This window comes from Silurus meridionalis, chromosome 28 (genome assembly GCF_014805685.1).
Source record: "Silurus meridionalis isolate SWU-2019-XX chromosome 28, ASM1480568v1, whole genome shotgun sequence".
Lineage (NCBI taxonomy): Eukaryota > Metazoa > Chordata > Actinopteri > Siluriformes > Siluridae > Silurus > Silurus meridionalis.
This window is the reverse complement of record NC_060911.1, coordinates 9,981,212-9,999,753: the sequence shown is the minus strand read 5'-3', so window position 1 is coordinate 9,999,753 and position 18,542 is coordinate 9,981,212. Positions and strand designations below refer to the sequence as shown.

Below are 18,542 nucleotides of genomic sequence, written 5' to 3'. Positions count from 1 at the left end.
CTAGCAATATATGTACATTGTGTGTGCGCACGTGTGTGTGTGAGAAGAGAGAGTCAGTGTGTCTTTCCTCCTCGGCGCCCGTCTCTGTCTAGAACTCCTAAAATAAACTAGCGATACTCAAACTTCTCATACACTCTTCTCTCTTTCTCTATCGGGAGAACAGGAGTCTCTTTGAGTGCGGCGGGAAAAGGTAAGACGGGGCTTTCTGAAATGTCTGAAGGACACACACTGGCCTTCATTGTCAAGATCGATCCACAACGGGAAGAGAGAAGTGTGGGAACGCTCGAGTATCTCTGCTCCGCACAGCCACGGCAGACGCCTTGTCGGCGAACGCTCCGAAAGCTCGGCAGGTCGTTCATATGCAGCCAGTGGCGTTGTAGGTGTGTGCGGTTAGGAAATTCCGTGTTTTCAGACATCTTGTGGAAACGAGCCGAAGAAAAGTCGACACTATAAATGATGATGCAGGATGCAGTTTTTTGGACTTTGTTTTTTTTTTACCGAGCTCACCTAATAGACAACATTTCTTATTGATACCATAAAGTCAGAACCTGATAAATTAAACATCATGATGGTGCACTTTCATCTGCTTGACTGAAAAGCAGATGAAAGCGCCGTTTTTAAATTTCTCTGAATTGGTGTTGACGTAGCCCGATACACAACATGCTCTCTGAAAGCAGCTCCAGTCAGTTTTGTTCGTTGTTAAGAGACAATGTGTTTGCATGGCGTCTGGGAAACCTGGTCAGACGCAAACGTGAAGCCTCGAAGCAAATAAAAAGGGATTGTGCCAAACCATAAACCGTTCATCCAAATGTCTCTCTTGGGTTTCTGCTTCTCCAAAAGTAGTATTGCAATTCAAGTCTTTTAGTGCCAAAGAAAAAAAATCATAATAAAAAAGGTAGTGCCATGTATACACTGGGTTTTACGATAATCACTGATTACTTTCTAATATTAAATCCAAATCATTCCCATTCTACATTTAGTCTCCATTTGCTGTTATAATAACCTTCACTCTTCTAGGAAGATGTTTCATTAGCTTTTCGAGTGTGCTTGTGAAGAGTTGTACACATTCAACCAAACGGGCGTTAGTACTGGTACTGTCAGGTACTGATGTAGGAGAGGGGAGGTGGCCTGGAGTGCAGTCAGTGTTCACATTCATCCAAAAGGTGTTCAGTAGAGTTGAGATCAGGGCTCTAAAGCAGGCCATTTAAGATCTTCCACTCCGACTCTTAAAGCATATCTATATAAAGTTCGCTTTGTGCACAGGGGCTTCGTCATGCTGAAACAGGTTTGGGACTCCAAGTTCAAGTAAAGGGAAAAGTTAATGCTTTCGTATCTAAAGACTTGCAGTACAATTATGTGGCATTTGAAGAAATATATAGCGAGAGATTACTGAAGTGAGTTGGAAATAAAGAGAGCCGTCGTTAAAAAGCTCAAAACATTTGTGCGAGATTCGTGTCAATTTATTTGTCTATTATGCCAAAAATGACCCAAAAACCAAAATCACCAAATGCATGAAAGTCTGCATCAGTGATGAAATCGAATCAAACAATGTAATCTGCCTTTGGATTCATTTAGAAAGAGAACTGATATGACGCATTTAAACCAATATCCTATGGGTCTCTGTGCAGGAATCAGGTCCTTGGCGAAAAAGTGTGAAAATGCTCTTAAATATTAAATACAAAGAGAGAAAAAATAATAATAATAATTTGTGTATTGAATAGGAATAAACACAGACAAGGACAGTCTCTCTCTCACACACATACACACACAAATAGCCTTAGCTACCTGGACTAAAAAAAGACAATGGCTGACTGGCAGATGAGCCGCATTGTCATGCACACACACACACACACACAATCTCTCTGGAAACACTCGGGAGAGCAGCAGTGTTTATCTCCCACTCTGCAGATAGACTTTGATGTGCTGTAGGCAAGCGGAAACACAGCCACGTGGGGGGAGTCTTACACTCGTGTTCATACACACACACACACACAGCTGCCTGCCAGTATTGTCCCAAGACTCATTGCTCCCTGTCTGGATGAACATCATACATAAAAACCTCCTCATCCTTTTTTTCCCGAACACAATATTTTCTTTGTTTTGGCTCGACCGATCAACATTTCTCATATTTCACACACTGATATCCCGATGCTCAATCTTCCTTAAGGCACATGAATGCAGATTGTGGTGGAGAAATGATTAAAGCAAGCGAAGTTTCAAATTTAGCGCATGATCTATAAAAGCGAGAGAAAAGGTTTTATTTGGCACTTCCACGGAAATCGGGGCATCGGCGTCGTCTCTCTGAACACGAGCAGATAGACTTGTTTTACAGTCTTCAAGAAAAACGGTATATACTGATTTACTTATTCTATCATTCTCTACTGGGTAACAAAGTAACCTCACTGAACAAGTGCACGCTGTCTCTAGCTACGGCAAACGGCACGTGAGGACATCTAGAATCACCCTTTGGATGTTTCTACTACTTGAGTGGGGTCCACCTGTGGTAAATTCAGTTGATTGGACATGATTTGGAGAGGCATACACCTGTCCATATGAGGTCCCACAGTAAACAGTGCATGTCAGAGCACAAACTAAGCCATGAAGTAGTAGGAATTGTCTGTAGACCTCAGAGACAGGATTGATTTAGAGATTATTGAGGCCTGCGTGGAAGAGTGGCCAGACTCTTCAGTAAAAGGCACGACAGTCCAGCTGTAGTTTGCCAAAAGGTACTTGAAAGACTCTCAGACTAATGAAAAACAAAGATTAAACATTTGGGCTGAATAGCAAGCATCATGTCTGGAGGAAACCAGGCACCACTCATCACCTGGCCAATACCATCTCTATAGTGAACATGGTGGTGGCAGCATCGTGCTGTGAGGATATTTTTTGGCAGCAGGAACTGGAAGAAAAAAAAAATCAGGATTGAGGGAAAGATGAATGTAGCAATGTACAGAGATCGCCTTTATGAAAACCTGCTCTAGAGTGCTCTGGACCTCAGACTGGGGCGGCAGTTTATCTTCCAACAGGACAACGACCCTCAGCACACAGCTGAGATAACAAAGGAGTGACTCTGTGAATGTCCTTGAGTGACCCACCCAGAGCCCAGACTTGAACCTGACTGAACATCTCTGGAGAGATCTGAAAATAGCTGCACACTGACGCTCCCCATCCAACCTGATGGAGCTTAAGAGGTTCTACAAAGAAGAATGGAAGAAACTGCCCAGAAATGGGTGCGGCAAGATTTTAGCATGGAATTGATGCCAAATGTGCTTTAACAAAGTATTAAGCAAAGGCTGTGAATACTTCTGTATATTTTTTTCTTTTTAATTACATTTGCAATGATTTTAAACAAACTTCTTTCACGTTGTCATTATGGGATTTTGTTTGTAGAATTTTACAAAGAAGTAATTGAATCCATTTAGGAATGAGGCTGTAACATGAGTGAAAAGTGAACGGCTGTGAATACTTTCTGGATGCACTGTAGAATCAGTATTACATAACCTATATGTAATATGTTCTCTTAAATCTCAGAGACAACATTCAAGGTTCAAGCTCTCCAAACTGCACACATGCCAGCTCATCTCACACACACGATCGCAAAATCATCCACCGAAACATTAGTGTGTGTGGTGAATAGATAGAACACAAATATAAATGGACATAACATTCAAATAAAAACAAGCCCATTGTAATTTCGAGCATTCAAGAAAAAAAATTATATTGAAAAATCTATGTTTTCCTCAGTCTTCATAATTCCTAACATACAGACATTAAAATATATATAAGCCTGTCTTTCATAATGGACCTTCCTGTAGTGAAGGACACAGAAAGGTCGCAGAGAGAAAGACGTTACCGTGGAAACGACCCTCCGCTGGGGGCCCTTCATGGAAGAGAAAAGCAACGTAGTCACAGTCAACTACAACTGGATCACTGGTATAACTACAGCTCTGCATTCAATACATGCTCACTATATAAGGTATAACCACAGCTCTGCACTGTACACATGCTCACTACATAGGGTACTACAGCTCACTACATAGGGTATAATTACAGCTCTGCACTGTACACATGCTCACTACATAGGGTATAATTACAGCTCTGCACTGTACACATGCTCACTACATAGGGTATAATTACAGCTCTGCACTGTACACATGCTCACTACATAGGGTACTACAGCTCACTACAGCTCTTACATGTATTCAGTAACATATTTAATCAAATCTTTTTTTATTATTTATTCATTATAAAAATGACATCACATTGTAATAAATGAGCACATTCAAAATATTTAACACTTAAACAACCATTAGAAATCACATGACTGTCATCGCTCACCTTTTCATTATCTCCGTCTACTTTTCCCCCCTGAACTGACTTTACTCTTCCTTTTTTCTTCACACCTCTCTTTCTCTCCTAATCTATTCCCATTCTCCCGATCTCTCCCTCTCTGCCCTTCTCAGGAAGCAGGACGTGCCTCTTTCCTGTTCCAGAAATCTGCGCTGTGATGTGAAACGCTGGTAAAGGCTCAGAAAAAACTTAAATTCTCAATGAAACTTTTTCTTATTTTAAGAAATTGAAATGTGTTCACTCATCAAACTTCAGGAGACAAAAGTCTGGGCCCTAAAGGGGAAGGGTACTTTGGGTCAGACGGTGTGTGTGTGTGTGTGTGTGTGTGTGTGTGTGTGTGTGTGTGTGTGAGAGAGAGAGAGAGAGACAGAATGGGGGGCAGCAAGTCCTCAACGAATGACCAAAAAAAAAAAAAAAAAAAAAAGGACAATACAGAGGGTTTTCCCTTTCACACCCTCTTGCTTAACCATTCAAAACCAACCACACACACACAAACGAGAAAACACTCGAAAGAGACAGAAAGAAATAAAGACAAAGTGACAGAGAAAGCGTGAAACCGTCCCAGAAAAATTCAGCGCCAAGCAATACCGCAATACTTTATTATATTTGCGTTGCAGTGTCCCATTCTAAGAAGCATTTGGTTATAGGAAGCTTTAATGACAGAAAATAAAACGAATTATTTCGTCCTCCCACTGAAGGCTCTCATGATCACTCGAGCTGACCACAGCCTTCGAGACTAAAAATAAATAAAATGTTAAACCGCTCTGAACGCGTGCAATCGGACATGTATAAAGCTGAGGTTGCAGTCCTTTTTTTCCTTTATTTTATTTTATTTTTGAAAGAAACACAGGTTTGGATTAAAAAAAAAAGGTTTACTCTTACCAAAATAAATAAATAAATACAGAATACTTGGCAGAATTTTCTCTCTCTCTCTCTATTCCCCCACCACACACACACACCTGCAGATGAAGAGAGCGCAGGTGAAGGCAAACAGTATGTACGCTTTCATTTCTTTCATCTCAGCAGAATAAACACTTCTGGAAACAGCTGCTTCAAAACCGAGGAGTGGGGGGGGGGGAGGCTGTGATGCTCAGGTGTACCTTTAGACAACCAAAATAAACAGCGAGAAGTCAATACACACACACTTCTTTATTCACAGTGAGCTTTAACAACTTTTAGGTGACACTGTGAGGCCTCACGTTGTAAACTAATCATCCTACATTAAGCCCAATTCATTATTCATGCCACAGCGCACGCTGTGTATGGTAGTGTGTGTGGCTCCTCACCCTTCATGAACATGCGCTGCATGCGTGACTTTTCAAACCGGTGATAAATCGCATGATTTGGAAGCCAGTCATCCTTACGCACCCTGACGTTCTAAACTGGGAAATGAGCACGATGCATGATGAGGAGCATCATGCTTTTGGTCATAATGACATCATAGCTGGTTATTATTAGCCAGAAGAGGAACTACACCGATCAGACAGAGGGATGATATAATTCATAAAAATCATGCACATTCAGGATCCTGCATTATCTCAGTGCAGGATTGAAGGAACCTCTTAGGACGTGCGAAATGCCTCATTCTAGTAACCCATAAGCACATACAAACGTTCCGGTCCCTAAAACAAGCCGCAACGCTGTGTTGAGGACACGTGAACACACCAAATGCATGCGCGCGCTCCGCATGCACGACCTGTGCCACTTTTGTTCCGATTAACGACGTCCCTCCGGTCCTTACATCAGGTCTTAATCGCGAACGTGACCTGTTTTTGCGTCGTCGAAAAGAAAATTGTCTGGAATCTGTGAAGACGTCGTGCAGCTGCTGTGCTGCTTTCGGGTTTGAGAAAAAATCCCATTTCTGTGTACTGTTTATTTATATTTGATGTACTGTAATTTCCGGACTATTAAGCGCACCCAAATATAAGCCGCACCCACTGAATTTAACAAAGATTTTTATTTTGAAAATAAATGAGCCGCACCCGCCTATAAGCCGCAGGTGTCTACATTGAAACTAATTAACTTTACACAGGCTTTAATGAAAGACAGTGTCAGTTACACGGCTTGTATCTAAACAGTAGCCTACCAAGAAAGTCATTGTTCACTGTCTTCCTCCTTCCTTTCACAACAATTTCTCTCGAGAGTTTTTCTTTTGGCATCGTCGCGCGTTTAAAAATCACCATCGGTGAAGCTTTTCTCCCGATGCCGTGCAGCTCAGAACACAGGTGAAGTGTGTTTTTTCATGCCCGGTTGTTTTCAGCGTGACGAATGATTCACATTTCCTGTAGACAGTCCGAGTGAGCGGCAGGTCAAACGTCAGAGGAACCTCATCCATATTTATGATGTGGTGCGGCCCGATTCAGTGGGAGCGCATCTGATTTAATATAAAGAGTTTCATTGGTTCACCTGAACCTGTTCAACAATGTCATTGGTCTAATGTTATGGGGCTAAATTTTTTGGCATGAAGTTTGTGAAACCGGGAAAAACCCAGGAAAATCCATAAATTAGCCACTTCATTGTTTAAGCCGCAGGGTTCAAAGAGTGGGGAAAAAAGTAGCGGCTTATAGTCCGGAAAATACGGTAAATGTATGTAAATATGTTACAATAATATTAATGCACTTCTGGTTAGATGTTAACTGTATTCCGTGGCCTTGTACCGTAACGTGCAATTTCAAAGTCAAATCTAATCTAATTACTGGAAGGACAGAAACAAATGAGCTTGAATTTAGACGATGAGCTGTAGCACTTTTATATAAACCGTAGCTACTGTTACTTTCTGACTCTAGTCTGCTCTACCCTGAGAGGTCGCTACAAACCTCTGCACACCCAAATTCAAACTCGCAGAAAATCCTGGTCCCGCTGCAAACTGTATTGTGATTCCTTGTATACTCAAAATCAATAATTATTTGCACAGACACATTCGGCCGTGACAAGACTCTGAAAGGAAGAATCTGAAGGGGCAAATCTCATGATGTCCCAACGCGTTCCAATACAGTCGTCCATTTTTATAGTTACAATTTTTCTACCTTGCTTTTGGAAATCGTCTGCAGAAATCCGGGTGTAGATTCCAATCTCGCTTGAGAGCAGCGAGGAAACTCTCCTCGAGACGACGCGAGGGAGACGGAACGCGCAAAAGGAACCCAAGCTCAAAAAGGGAACTGGTGCTCTTTGGGGAAATCATTACTCTTCGGACTATAAAAAGCCCACAGAGTGTGTGAAAACCTCCCTGACTTTCTGGCAAGTTTAGCCGATTCGTTTAACCGCTTTTTCTTATCGTCGACGCAGCAGCCGGCATCTCAAAATCGAAACTCGCTGACCTTGAACACCTACAAAATCAAAATGCTACTTTTCCTTAGGGTTCAAGTAGATGCGAGTGTTTTTTCTTATTTTAAGACATTTTCGGAAAAAACCCATGCTCAGAAAAGTAATTGTGCACATGCGATTCAGTTCCAATTACATGTACGAGCAGAGCGCCAATCAAGTGATATGTGCGGCAGCACTCTTGCGTACCTGCACACGTGGCACAATGAGAACAGGACAGTGTTGACGATTACAGCTGCAGCTCTTGAAGACAAACCCAGTTTCTCAAAATCGGGATTATACACACTTCCACTTTGGGATCTGCATGAGACAAACCGCTGATTAGTGATGATTTATTTTGAACAAGTCGTCTCTTATATGAAGTGGAAGAACGATGGGAGTTTACCGCGACTCGGAAGAACGGGGGAGCTCATTATTTTGTCACGCGATTCCCATATACGCTATGCATTATGCGCTATATACCGTATTTTTCGGACTATAAGCCGCTACTTTTTTCCCCACGTTTTGAACCCCGCGTGTTAAACAACAAAGCTGCTAATTTATGATTTTTTTCCTGGGTTTTTCCCGGTTTCACAAACTACAAGCCAAAAAACTGAACCCCATAACATTAGACCAATAAAATTTCCGAACGGAAATGGGGAAAAAAAAAAAAAAAAAAAAAACACCTCACCTGTGTTCAGAGCTGCACGGCTTCGGGAGAAAAAACTTCCATCTGGTGATTTTTTTTTATGGTGGCTTATTTATGTTAAAAATAAAAATATTTGTAAAATTCAGTGGGTGCGGCTTATATATGGGTGCGCTTTATAGTCCGGAAATTACGGTACACATATCCTATGAATTATTGTTCTTGTAGGTAGGTGGATGTTGTTATGGGATCTGCATTATAAAAATCTTACATTTTATGTTTTTTGCTGATCAAAAGAACAAATGAACTAAATGTCTAAAAAAGTATTTTGATTGAGATTTAAAGAACCAACACACGTATAGGTCAAAGGCAAAAAAACAATTCCATTAAAATACAACACGATTCAAACACTGAAGCTGCAAATAATAAAAAAAATTCATTTACTTTTCTACTGAACTTCTCACAAGGTCATGTGATCACGCTCTATTTTTCTTCAGATAATGTGTAATATATGTTGGAGTATCACCAATATGCACTGTACGGGAGTGAATATGTAAGTAAAAAATAAAAGGAAAGAAGAACAAAATGCAATGACTAGTGGTGGACAGTAATTAAATAACTAATTCATTAATGTGTATATGTACTTTACTGGAGTATTTCCGTTTGCGGAAAGACAAATATCTTACTCAACTACAGTTGTTCCTTTTTATTGATGAGCGGATTAAAACTGAACTGATCAAGCACGCAGCAATCCACCAATCAGGGGAAAGCGTGCGCTCTGTTTTAAACTTGTGTCTGATTGGCACTTGGTGTATCTACTCACCACAAACATACAGTTCAGCATCAGTTCAACAACAAGAACATCATTTAGGGAAGAATAAATGATGAAAGAAACTCCTGACTCGAACTCGCCACAACACCCGTGGCCTTGTTTGCGTGATTTTCTTCAAGAAACCATGGACTGGTTGTGACGTTTAGAGTAACAGAGTTTGTTCACATAAACCGAGCTGATTAAGTAAAGAGTCTTGTGACAAAAATAATGATAGGAGCATTACAGCCATAATAAATAGGACTTTGAATATTTCAGTACAATTGAAGGCAAATACTTTTGTACTTTTACTCAAGTGATAGTTTAAAGGGACACTTTCTGTTACTCGAGTCATATTTTACTGAGTGTATCTACTTTAACTCGACTACATGGTTTGTGTACTTCATCCACAACTGTGTGCATTTGAAGCTTTGAACCCGGTGAGAGTTTCTCCAGCTCTCTAAGTGCCTGGGTTTCCTCCGAGTACACTGGTTTCCTCCTAGTGCCCATTAACAAGCAATGCTATATGACTGCGGTGTGTCCGATACTGGTGTACAGTATTCCCGGGATACAGCTCGGGATCTACTGGATGGTCCGGATCTACCTATTGAAAGTGACCGAGATGCTTTGAGGATGAGGGTGAATTCAGAAGCTCAGACTTGCACCAGCATGTTGCTTCACACACACACACACACACACACACACACACACACACACACCTCAGTTTAAAGTGTATGCACCAGCACTTGTTCAATAAAATAAAAAAAGCACTTAAACACTCAAGGAACAGTTACATGTCATGCTGAAAGAAAAGGCATAATGAAGCTAGCCGGCTAACACCATGGCAGCTAAGCTAAGCTAAAAGGCTACAAAGCATTAAAAGTGTCCCCTCTTGTGCCTCAAAGACTAAACAAAAAGTGGAATAAAGTTTTAAAAAAGTCCATGTTTATCATTATTCCTGACTTATAACTAATGATTCATCCACGTAATTAACACCAAGGCTTAACATCAGCTAGCCACTCTTAGCCTAAACACTAGCAAGAAAACATCAACCTCGGGTTTATTTGTTTTTATACAAATTTAACCCTGGGCACAAAATGCTAAGTTTTTGCAGGAAATTAGAGTTAAAAACACATTTCTAGGTGAGAAAACCATACAACCACTATTACCTCTTCCTTCTAAATAGCATTAGCTTCTAAGCTAACTGAGCTAGGTCTTTATTTATACGATTAAAATCAATAAGGGTAATAAAATTAACCTGCTATTTAACAAGGAAAAAAAACGTACACACAAATTTATTTTTGGTTTTCAGTGTGTAGTGTAGGAAAAGTGCATCTTGTGCTAGCTAGCCACATAGCCCTGTCCTTTATGAGCTATGAACGTTAGCATTGCTACCATAATGATGGAGAAGGCTAAAGGCTAGCTAACCCTGATGCTAAACGGCTACTTAGAGATCACCCTAGGGCACTCCAGTGCTAATGAAAGTCCATTTAATTTTATAGAAAGTGTAGGACACATATACAGGAAACAATCCCCGATATGGAATACAGCCCCGTCATGTGGGCTTTGGGAAAACTGGTAAGGAATCCAAGTGCTTTTTGGAGGACTATATGAGCACAACATGGGCATGAGAAGGTGTTATTTACAAAGTCAGCGCTTGTGAAGGATAATTAAAATATTGAATGTTTGTTTACCTTTAAATAACAAGGCGGAAAGGGGGGACACAAGGGCAGCGCGTGGTTCAGGAGATGGGGCTCCTTCCGGTGCACATACGCCGGTCTTCGGAAGAAAAAAAATTCCCCCCTCGGCGGGTCGTAGCCAAGGCAACACGCGTTCACGGGCTTGAAATGCTAGTAATAATCACCACCATGTAAGCTAGCACAGGAAATAAAAAAACCCGGTCCCGCTCACTCACGCACACCGCGGATCCTATTTATATCCATCCACAGAGGTGTGTACGGCAACACACATTCCACTCGGCTGAGAAGAGTACAAAAAATATATTATAATAATAATAATTCCGTTACGTGTTTAAAAAAAAAACCCGCCGTGAATTTAAAAAAATAATTAAAAAATAACTATAACATTATAATAATCCGTCGCAGGTCAACACCGAGCCGAACACGGGGACTCACACACATACACACTGAGCACAAAAACGCTTCTTTTCCACAGTCTCAGGATGATGACGTCGAAGAAACGCGACCACGCCCCCCCTTTTTTTTCCCCGCAAACGAAATTCTCCCACCGTTTTCACGCATGCGTGCCGACGGCGTCCTGAGCTTAGACATTGCGCATGCGCGAATGTTTAACGGCGTGATTAGTAGTAAATGATGCAAATTAGAAAATTTTCTAAAACACAAAAAAATAGCTTGATTCGTTTCTAATTTGCCTCCATAATTTACTTCTTATCACTTGTATTTTAACATGGACACCTTTAATCGTAGACAAAAAAAGTCCAGAATTTAGAAGTTTATTACTGGAAACAAACACAAATATACATAATACATACATAATACATACATAATACATACATAATTCATACATACATACATATACATACATATACATACATACATACATACATACATAACATACATACATATATACATATAAATATATATATATATATATATATATATATATATATATATATATATATATATATATATATATATATAAACACATACATATATACATACATACATATATATAAACACATACATGCATACATACATAAATACATATATACATACATAAATACATATATACATGCAAACATCAGAATCAGAAAGATTCTTTATTGCCAATTATGTTTTCACATACAAGGAATTTGTTTTGGTGACAGAAGATTTTATGAAAGATAAAAATAAATAAAAATAAAATAAGGTTTAAAAAAATGGATAAAAAAGCGGTATTGCACATTGTTTAATAAAAAAAAAAAAGTATTATTGCCCAGAAAAATACTAAAGTAAATAAAAAGAGTTATTGCATATATTTATTTTTTTATTAGCATTTAAATGTTCATAAGATTGCACAATTGCATACATACAGTACCAGGCCTAAGATTGGGCATCCCTTCTCCTTCAGTTGTTTTTCTTTATTTTTATTATTTTCAACATTGTACATTAAAACTGAAGACATCTAAACTCTGAAATAACATATGAAATTTTGTCATAAATAAAAACATCATAAATAACCCAGAAAAAACAGATATTCTGTGATTTTATGTCCTAGGAAAGGAAGCGGTCCCTCTTCTGCAGAGGATACGTTTATTAGAATTACCAGCCTCAGAAACCGCAGATTTACATTAATGCTTCTCTGAGTTCAAGTAGCAGATATATTTCAACATCTATTCCTCAGAAGAGAATGTATGTGTCAGGCCTTCAAGGAGGAAACCATTACTTCAGAAGAACAACAAAGCGTGGGCCAAAAAACACTAGGAATGAACTTTAGATTAATGGAAAATTGTCCTTTGGTCTGATGAGTACAAATTTGAGATGTTTGGTCTTTGTTAAACTTAGAGAATATGAACAGATGGTTCATGAACGTGTGGTTCTCTGTGAAGCATGGAGGGGTAGTGTAATAGTGTGGGGGTGCTTAGTTGTTGACACTGTTGGTCACCAAAATGTAGGACACACTTAACCAGCATGGCTATCTCAGCATTTTGCAACAACATTCCATTTCATCTGGTTTGCACATAGTGGGACCATAATTTGTTTTCCAACAGGACAATGACCCCAAACACACCTCCAGCTTATGTAAGTGCTGCATCAAATGACCTGGCCTCCACAGTCACTGGCTCTAAATCCAGTTGAGATGGTTTGGGATGAGTTAGACCTTGAAGTGAAGGAAAAGTAGCCAACAAGCACTCAGCACCCCTGGGAATTCCTCAAAGATTGTTGGAGAACCATTTCAGGTGACTACCTCAGGAGGCTGACTGAGAGAATGCCAAAATATTGTGCAAAGCTGTTATCAAAGCAAAATGACTTTTCAACTTTAAAAAATATAAAACATATTCTGTGCTATTACCATGTTTTTGTTTACTACATCATTCCATACGTGTTATTTCATAATTTGAATGTCTTCAGTATTAAAAAAATGTTGAAAATAATAAAAAATAAACATAAACAACGAAAGGTGTGTCCAATCTTTTGATGGGTACAGTACATATATAAGATAAGATATACCTTTATTTGTCCCACAGTGGGGAAATTTCTCACAAATGCTCACTTACAAATAATTTTTTTTTTTACAGCCCAGTGTGTAAACGTTTGCGTACTTGAAAATCTATGACCCTCAAGTAATGTATGTTTTGTAACTGAGATTTTAAAGAAAGGTTCCAAAAACATATTTGTTAGCAGTTTTTAAACACTGAGAAATGTTATTTTTCTACAGGGGTTCTGCATACTGGAACTCTCTCCTCATGCTAAGTTGCCACATTAAATACCTTAATCTGCACTGAAGCCCTAAAGAATGTCTGTGTGTCTGTGTGTGTGTGTGTGTGTGTGTGTGTGTGTGTGTGTGTGTGTGAGAGAGAGAGAGAGAGAGAGAGAGAGAGAGAGGGAAAGAGAGAGAGAAGTATGGCATTTAGCCTGGCAGTAGGCCATCTGCAGCTAAACAGGAGGTCTGTATATGAGATTAGAAAAAGCTTGGAATCTTAAAGAAACTGCAATGCACATGAACTCTGTACACTGAGAATGGGCTCCAATTCCTAATATGTAAAAACAAAGAAAAAAACAGAGGGAATCGTTTAGTCATACATATATATATATAGATTGGGGACGATTGTGGCACTGGGAAACAGGAAGCAGGAAGGTGACCGTGGCTATTAAAATAAACATCTTTAGCATTTGAGTTCACTTGAATTATTGTCAGCTGCAACACTTTAAAATCTCTCATGAAGAGATTTTAAGAGGTTGTTACAAATGTTCTAAACATTTTAAGCATAGAAATCCAGTCACGCTGCTTTGTCTTTGTATATCTGGCCCAGAGAGCTCTACTGGAGTAGTTCTGTGCTGATTAATGCAATGGTTAGCACCCAACAATAGCGAGAAAAAAACATCCCAGTCAATTAACAGTTAGCTGAACTCATTTGAACTATAATTTTATGCTGTATATTAAGCAATTTTGTTTGTTTTTTCACCAAATTGGAATTCCTACTATGATTTCTAATCAGATTAAGTGATTGACACTTTTTCACCAAGGGGACAGAAAGAGAAACAGATTGAACCGATTAAGTTTAGCTCTAAATGTGCATTATATTGGTCATTCCTCAGTAAAAAAAAAAAAAAAAAAAGTTGTAATATTTAAAGTGTAAAATTCTTTTCTCTGATATTTTATTTACAAGTGACATTATCTCCTCGAAATTCAATCCTGTTCAAGCAAATTCAATTTCTTCTTCAGCATGGGAAATATTTCCAGTTTAGTTGTTTCCTGAACATTGTTGACAGTACACATATGAGTTTTTCATAGTAGCTAGACAGAAATTATCACACGTGTAATTTGTGTATTTTGGTTCATATGGTAAAGATCTTGTACTTATTTCCTGAAATATCTCAGTTGTGAGTGTTAAACTAAAGCTCTGAAATTCCCTGGGTCATTGTTTGCGCTATGTGTGGTTTTAGTATGTCACAATTCTAGGGTTTGTTCCGGGTTTAGTGGATAAACCTCCACTTGTTTGGGCAAAAAATATCGAATTTGGGAGAATGTTTTACTGAAGACCTTTGTACTGAATGGAGTGCTCAATCTCTGACGTTAGTGATAAGACAAAAACAGATCATTTTTTCAGTTTTTGGTGATTATGTGAAGTCTCTTGTGTGTTTTAGGCAAAATAACTCAGTTTAGAGAGACTTAAAGTGAAGATCTGATGATTTCTCATTACTATTTTGGCTTATTTCTAGTTCAGAATAGGATAGTATGTCAAAATTCTGGTTAAGTGAAATATGGATCACTTTTTTGGATTTTTCAGTATTAAGGAATAGTGAAGACCTTGTTAATATGATAACTTTTCGGTCCCTGATGTTAGTGAGAAGGGAGCCACTGCTATTGCAGGCTGTATATGTTGGTATATGCTAGCTTCACATCAGCTCCATAGTTCATGGTATGATGGTTAGCCGTCTGGACTTTGAATCCAGTGAGCCAAGTTCAAAACTCGGTGGAACCTAAAGCTTTAACTTATTTTTTACCACTGAAGAAAGATTATATTCTACAATTTGGTCCACTTCTCTTAACCGTAGCATTCACATTGAGAGTAAGACTGAAAATCAAACTATACAGCTCACCTTTCGGTAGTAACGACGTAGTCTCCTTTAGATTTCCCTGACAGTGGGTTATAAGTCAGTAGATTAAGTAAGTGGACACTAAACTTCAATGGTGTTTTAGTTCCTTGGTGTAATAGGCTTTATTCACACCCAGGTGGAACATCTCTCTGCAGACAAACAGACAGCTGAGATGTTCACACTTGTCAAATGTGTCCCCAGTGACCACTTGGGATCAGATTTCACATTGGGACAGTATTAGAATAAGGATTCAAAGCTCTCTGGTTTAATCTTGGATTTTCAGTAGGGAAGAATAGTGAAGACCTTATTAATATTATAACTTATTAGTCTCTGACGTTAGTGAGGCAGGAGACACTGCTATAGCAGGCAGTATTCACTAGTTTCCTACTAGTGTCATGGTTCCATGGTGTAATGGTTAGCACTCTGGACTTTGAATCCAGCGATCCGAGTTCAAATCTCGGTGGAACCTGTTGACTGCTTTTTCTACCCTAGAAATATTTTTTTAAACAGATGATCATTCATGTATTGTTCACATATCTTTGGATTTTGTTATCTTTTATTATCACTGTATTTGTATAAAACTGCTTTTAGACAAATAAAAGCGCTATACAAATAAAAATGAATTAAATTGGATTTGATTGTTCAATTATAGTCAAGAGGGCCATATTTAACATATTCAAGGCCAGTTTTTTTTTTTTTATCTACCATCAACCTACTGAACTGAACACCACTGATACTTTACTGATTCCACTAACCATCATGCAGTTCTGCTCCACTCTGCACATTCTATATCATTCTGGACAATTATTCTCTATATAATTGTATTATTCTATTCAATCATTCTATCAATTTATTCTGCATATAATTCATTTTATATCCTAGACTATCCTCATATCTAAATATCATCTGGGTGTACATTATACATTTTTATATTCTACATTCTCTACACATATTGTACCTTACACACATTATATAACTTCTCTAAGTTTTTATCCACTCATAAAAAAAGGAAAAAACTCCTTTTGTAAAATGTAGTTGAGTAAAAATATGACTATGTAATGTTGTGAAGTTAAAAGTAAAAGTCTTCCCACATGGAAATACTTCAGTAAAGTACAAATACGTGATAAAACTACATTAATGAATTACATTCATTTCTTCACTGTCCACCCTGTAGAAACCCTGATCTTCATTAAAATACTTCTAAATTACGCATTAGGTCATAGTATAATATGAGACGCGGCTTAATGGAAGGTTATTGAGTGATTGATGTGATAAAAGCTGATGTAAATGCTTTGGAAATAATTAGCTTGATACAAGAACTAGAAAAAAAGAGAGAGAGAGAGAGAGAGAGAGAGATACAATATGTTGCTGTCAGTGTGGAATTATAAATCTTTTGTAATCATTACATTTGCAGAAGATAAAGTGTTCCCGAAAAGCCACTGCTAGCTTGTGTTCTTACCTTGAGTATAAACTCAAAGTAGCTATAATTAGCGTAATTATTTATAGCTAAATAAATGTTTCATCTTTTTGTAGATGTTAACCTACGGAGCATGCCTAATGAATGAGTGTTTATTGTTCTGTGTGTTTATCAGGACATGAATTGCAAATGAACCGCGTTTGTACTTCGTTTTAGAAATACAGAGCATCTACTGTATGTCCTATCATTTATCACAACATTGTGGAAGTGAAGAAGAGGATCTTGGCTGGAGATAACCTCCGTACAAAGTGCATCCTGCGATTTAAGCTCGGATTAATGAGGACTCAGTGCCAGGAAGACAGAAGTTTGGAAAGGGAAAATCAGACAAATGAAATCCATCTGGTGCCGGTTATCAGCACGTCACAGCAGGAAGTCTCTCAGCTAACTTCTCATAGCGAGCGCTAATCTGTTCCAGTGTTGGAGGTTGACAATGTGCATTTCTAGTTTAATATTCCCCTCCTTTTTTTGTTTTGGTATGGGGGAATTGATCGATTGTAAAAACACGATATAATTATCAGAGTATCATTATCAGAGCCTTATCCAAGCTACACTGGGTGTTTATTATGTTCTGTACTGAACTCTACTCTCTGTATGGAATAGTTCCAGCGTATCTTAAAAACAGTTTTTCCCATCCATCGTGCTCGCTGGGGTCCATCGAAGCTTTGCTCGTTGTCACGCTGAGCATGAACAGTTGTATTTCACAATAAACTAAACACTGGGTCGAGTGTGGAAGTAAAAAATAATAATGAGGAAATAGGGTGTCAATGTGACCTGATAAAACAAGAGTAAGACATTTTCAACATAACATTCGGCATAACATTATGATCACCTGCCTGATATTGTGTTGGTCCCCTTTTTGCTGCCAAAACAGTTCTGACCCGTCGAGCATTAACATCATAAAATTCTTCAGCAGTTTGAGCTACAGGATCTGTTTAATCAGGACCACACGGCCCAGCCTTTACTCCCCATGTGCGTCAATGAGCCTCGGCCGCACATGACCCTGTCGCCGGTTCACCACTGTTCCTTCCTTGGAGCACTTTTAATAGATACTGACCACTGCAGACCAGGAATATCCCGCAAGAGCTGCAGTTTTGGAGATGCTCTGACCCAGTCATCTAAACCTCACAATTTGGCTCTTGTCAAACCCCCATTTTTTTTTTGCTTCTAATACTTCAACTTTGTTTGACTCAAAATATTCCACTCACTTACAGGTGCCATGATGAAGAGATAATCAGTGTTCTTCACTTTAACCGTCATAATGTTATGCCTGATCAATGTATAATCAATCTATAATCCGTAACTAGACATAATTAACATAGTATATAGCATGCTACGTAGAACCTTTACTGCGGTTCGAATCTCACGTCCCCGGTTGATCACGGAATTGCATTTGCAACATAACTATTTTGTCTCAGCTTCTTTTTTGTCATCATAGGACACTTCAGCCAATAAACAAGCAGAGAAACCACGCATAGGCTACGCCACTACAGAACTATACACTGTACAGTACATGTACTCACTATACATGTGATAAAGTGTAATGTATTTCTACCAATTTATACAAAGATTTTCTCGCTATATTCTTGCAAATGTTTTCTGGGTGTGTGAGGATGATTTACAGCTTAAACAACAACAAAAATAAAAAATTTTATATTATTATGATGATTATTATTATTATAT

The 18,542-nt window shown here is 38.6% G+C and overlaps 2 protein-coding genes and 1 non-coding gene across 3 annotated transcripts in view; 1 reads left to right on the top strand and 2 right to left on the bottom strand.

Moving 5' to 3' along the window:
• fbxw7 (F-box and WD repeat domain containing 7) overlaps positions 1 to 11,293 on the bottom strand; it is a 133,813-nt gene extending 122,520 nt beyond the window's left edge. Inside the window, exon 1 of the mRNA XM_046842882.1 lies at positions 10,799 to 11,293. The gene's annotated coding sequence lies outside the window, so the exon portion shown is untranslated. The remainder of the gene's footprint in view (positions 1 to 10,798) is intronic.
• tmem154 (transmembrane protein 154) overlaps positions 9,797 to 18,542 on the bottom strand; it is a 22,691-nt gene continuing 13,945 nt past the window's right edge. The window contains exon 12 of the transcript XR_006924834.1: positions 9,797 to 9,823. The gene's annotated coding sequence lies outside the window, so the exon portion shown is untranslated. The remainder of the gene's footprint in view (positions 9,824 to 18,542) is intronic.
• trnaq-uug lies at positions 15,783 to 15,854 on the top strand. Its single transcript has one exon. It is a non-coding gene; the product is annotated as a tRNA-Gln (tRNA).